This window comes from Cherax quadricarinatus, chromosome 45 (assembly GCF_038502225.1).
Source record: "Cherax quadricarinatus isolate ZL_2023a chromosome 45, ASM3850222v1, whole genome shotgun sequence".
NCBI lineage: Eukaryota > Metazoa > Arthropoda > Malacostraca > Decapoda > Parastacidae > Cherax > Cherax quadricarinatus.
This window is the reverse complement of record NC_091336.1, coordinates 24,236,433-24,241,410: the sequence shown is the minus strand read 5'-3', so window position 1 is coordinate 24,241,410 and position 4,978 is coordinate 24,236,433. Positions and strand designations below refer to the sequence as shown.

Sequence of the window (4,978 nt, the reverse complement as noted above, 5' to 3'; positions counted from 1 at the left end):
TCGCCAGAGTTTATGCTCCCTCTTCAGTTTTCATAACCTTGCATATGTTGTGGCTGAATTCAAGCGGCCATTTGTTTAATTACTAAGACATTCACGTAAGTGTGTGTGTGTGTGTGTGTGTGTGTGTGTGTGTGTGTGTGTGTGTGTGTGTGTGTGTGTGTGTGTGTGTGTGAGTGTGTGCGTGTGTATCTGTTTTTGTCTTGGAAGGGCGACGGGAGAGGAATACTTACGATTCAGTATCGATAAATTTCTAGACACTCATCACAGGCGTTTAATGAAAACTGACGGGTTGGGCAAATTCCTTTTTTTTTTCTTTAAAGTTTTAGCAAAATTCTTAGGAAAATTTAATCTTCTCTGTGACACGGTATTGTCTGAAATTAGTCTCTAGGGCGAGTGGATTACATTGCTTGAAAGTCTAAAGCTAGTGGGGAGATGTGTGTTTTCCAAAGAGCAACGTGTTGTGCATAGACCGTATCAGACATTAGTTTGTGTTGTTGAGTAGTTTTTTTCGGAGTGTTTTATCTTTCACTTTGCTATTTTTTACAAATCTTTGCTTATTTATTATATCTTTTTTATTTTTTTGCATGTTTCCTGATTTTTATTGCCATGTTTCTATAATTGCCCTAATTTATTTTTTTACATTATAACGATTTCATATAAATACGCAAATTCTCGACATGCGACAGGAATGTGAGAGGATTTACACTCGCCAGGTACAGTAATTCCAGGTGCTGAGGGCAGGAAATGTCCATAGCTAACAATTTTCCTAGATTAGTACAGAGCAATAGCACTGATACTTTACCTAAGAACTTCTGCAGTGGCAACATTAACTATATACTCCCTTATCCGACGACTCTTGATAACAGTATCTTGTAGTTTAGTAATAGTGTGTTTACCTCGTAACCGAAGGACCAGGTTCAGTCCCAGGTGGTTGGAGGCGTATAAACAAGTTTCCTTACTCTTGTATCCTCTGCTCATTTAGAAGTAAATAGGAACTTCGGAGCTTATTGTTGCGAGTCACATCCTGAGGAAAGGTGCTGAGCTTAGGAATAAGTTAATGTAGGATAACAACTCTTAATCTGTAAATTCCAGGGTGTATAAAATGAAGAAAATTATTGTAAGTGTATTAATAGGTTCATCAAGTAATAACAGGGAGATATAATCAAATTTAAGATATTAAGTATACTCGTGAGGGCGCAGGGAAATTTTCGCCTTTTCCTTGCAACCCGTTGTGAGTGTTGCGGTGAATAGTAAGCAGTGTGAGGGTTGGAATTCCAAGTGAGAAACACTGAGAGAATTCAGAAACAATTTTATGAATTACTGTTTCCTGTAGAGTGGCAGAGGGACGCCCATGCTCCTGAGACATACCTAAGGAAGTGTCAGATATATATGTGTGCAACCAGGGTACGGTAACGGTAAAAAAAAATATCAATAAAGCATAAGAACTTTTAATAATGGAGGTACAAAACCTAGCGTTGTGAAATGGCTCACTCGAGAAACTTACCTACTTGTCAACGCATCATGAATACCTTAAAGATTATTCTGTTATCAACAGTTTTTCATTCACCTCTGTTGGTCAACTGTTGCCACAATCTCACGAAGGATCCAAATTATCTTAAAAGTGCACACAGATCAGAGTACAACCTTTAACATAGTAATGAAATTGAACTCTCCTTCCCTCCAGTACTCGTTAATAAAGATGTTTAATTAGCATCTCCAATATAGGGAGGTGGCTGTCTGGCTCGACATCAGCTATAGGGTGATCAGAACTGTGAGAATGTGTCCTAATGCCACTCTATGATGGTTTAGTAAAGAGAAATTTTGTCCAATTTGATATGACTTCATGTTCCTAAATCCCTGTAACCAAGTGACTCGTTGCTTTCCCTATATATGAGGAGTTACAGACTCAGTCGGGTCATACAGCGACCTCCTTATTAAGGAGATGATGCCTAAATAATTGTTTGGTACGTCGTAAGTAAAACATACATTAATAGCGATACTTTTTTTACAAAAGGCAAACACCTATTATTGTTAGATTATGATTATTTACTTTTAGTATTTTAATCATCTGTAAGGGCTAAAATCGTAAGGATCATCCAGCGCGTGATATATGAGAGGTAATCAGGTGTGATCCTACGAAGTATAAGACGGCTCCACTCAGAGTAACTGAAACTACCTTAATCCCTGGATCGAGAGCCCTTCACCAGCAACAACAACATACAGAAGGAAATCTGATCTAGTTGACTTAACAACAGCAAAACTAGACTGACCCAGAAGATCGATAACTTAGATAATGTTCTCGCTGTTAGCTTGTGCCTGTATCTTTGCCTGGCAGAGCTCACAGACGTTGTTGTAGGTGCTGCCAGAGACCTCACACACGGGGCTGTAGGAGTGAGTGTCACAGTCCTCCTCCAGTACTGAGGACTCGCAGTGTGGCACTATGTTATGAAGGGAAGGCTGGCACTCTCCTGGGTATGCCTGTGGGAGATAAAATAAACTAGTACTAGATTTAGTTATACCAGAACAATATTTCCAATAACACTGAGATATGGTTAAATTCGCATGAATTTAGAGTATAAACTCCTAAAGTTGTAGATTTGAATGTTTTTTTCAAAGTTTAATACGTTAATCTCGTTCTATTACTTTATTGCATTTCTAGCTCACAATCTGACAATATAAAAAATAAAATCCTCTGAAGCAATACGGTTTTTCACTTTGGTTGAAGACCATCTGTAAAGCAACTCTCACTAAAATATTAACGTGATTATTTCTCAATATATTTTTCAGTCTGCTGAGTGGCTCCCCGTTTTGTGTTCACACTCCAAAGATTTTTATTACCTTTATGCATTATCGAATTTATTAGTTTTGTAATACGTTATGGATTAATATGTTGGTATTAGCCAATAATCTAATTTAACCAATCCTAACCTAATCTTACAATCGTATCATACAGGCGTACTTGTCCAGTCTCACAGACGTACATGTGTAATCTCACAGATGTACATATGCTATCTCAGACGTAAATGTGCCGCCTAATAGATGTACCACACTGATGTCTGCATCACATAAACAGTCGGCTACCTCCAACTCTCACAGGTTGGCATAGGTAACTTTGTCTGTGCCACAAACAGGCATCTACACAAGGTTGCACTCATCATCGCAGATTGTGCACTTTCCAATAAATGCCTGTAGAAGAACATACCATAAAAAGGAGCATTACATTAGGCCTACTGGCCCATGCTAGGCAGGAAGCAAGGGTGAAATGAGAGAGAGAAAGAGAGAGAGGAAGGAAGAGAGTGGTGAGAGACACAACAGGAGGAGAGTGGCAAGACACACACACACACTTGGGAAAGTAAGAAAGGGAATATATCTGAGGGGACACAGACATATTCCCGAAGACACGGAACTAAAGAAAACAAAAAAAAACACGAGCCACTCTTATCTATGACCACACCTTATTATATCCACTCCTATCTAAGGCCACATTTGACTATGACCACACCTCACTATGAGTATGGCCACAGCTGACTACGTACACGTCTATGATCACTCCACTTCTGACTATGACCACGCCTGACTATAACAAAGAGAGGAAACTGTGTTGAATATCGTGAGTGTGTGTAGGTACATGTCTGTGCGACAAAAGAAGTAAATTCGCACACAGACACAAGTGAAAACAAAAAGTAACTTGAATAACTGAATAGTTTCACCTCGGTGGTCGAGCTGTCTTGGTGGGTGTAATTACAGGACGCAGATTTCTGTGTCCCCCTCCTGTAATTCCACCTACCTGGACAGTCTCGGCGGTAGACGAGCTGGACAAGACCAAGTTCCCATCCAGCAAGGTCACCTGGAGAAGTGACATGGAACTACTGGAAGCGAACGGATGGAGAACTGGAAACATGATCCAGAAGAAGGAAACCAGAGAGAAGGGAAGAAGACAGAGGGATAAAGGTGGACACATGGACCTGAGAGAAACCACAATATGGTAGAGAGTGTGGTGGTGGTGGTGGTGGTGGTGGGAGGGGAGGGTTGACCCTAAAGACGAGCTCTAAGGCTGACAGTGGAATTGATTTGGAATGATTTGGAGGAGACAGTAGCGGAGGCAAATTCATGAGAAACTCGTGAGAAATCGGTATGCGTATGTGTGTGTATTTCATTATTTATGCACCAGCCTCAGACACCAGCCACAGAAAGGCCCAGAACACCAGCAAATATGAAGACCTTCCGCCTTGCTATAACTTCATCCCAATAGGGTCGGAGACCCTTGGAGCATGGGGCAAGTGTGAAGATGACTTCATACCTTGCTCTAAAGTTCCTCAAAGAGCTGAGTGAAAAACTCATCATTGAAACCATGGACCACAGAGCGACCAGCTTCCTCTTTCAGAAACTCAGTGTCGCGATCCAGAGAGGAAATGCCTGCAGCATTCTGGGCACGCGGCCTACTGCCGGGGAGCTGGACGAAGTATTCGAGATGTAGCTCTGGGTTGATGTCCATGTTGTTTTATTCCACATTGTATTTTTGTCACTATATTTTGTCAATGTATCTTGTTCTTAAATAATGCATATGTAGAATATATAGGGAGTGGTAGGAGAAAATTTTCAAACAGCTTCAGGGAGAACCTTGATTTTCCCTGAAGTAAGTTTATTCTTTTCTCTGAGGATGAGGGTCCCCAGGACAGTTCTAGAGGTGGTACCTATTATACTTATTTATTTATTTATTTATTTATTTATTCTTCTTTCAACAAATCGGTCGTATCCCACCGAGGCAGGGTGACCCAGAAAGAAAGAAAAAGTTTCTCTTTTTAACTTTAGTAATGTAAGCAGGAGAAGGGGTTAATAACCCTTTGCTCCCGGCATTATAGTCGCCTCTTACAACACGCATAGCTTACGGAGGAAGAATTCTGTTCCACTTCCCAATGGAGATAAGAGGAAATAAGCAAGAACAAGAACTAGTAAGAAAAGAGAAGGAAACCCAGAG

The 4,978-nt window shown here is 40.5% G+C and overlaps 1 pseudogene; it reads right to left on the bottom strand.

Annotated features, from left to right (window-relative positions):
- Positions 1-2,172: 2,172 nt before the first annotated feature.
- LOC128694938 (tomoregulin-1-like) lies at positions 2,173-4,495 on the bottom strand (annotated as a pseudogene).
- Between the last annotated feature and the right edge of the window lie 483 nt (positions 4,496-4,978).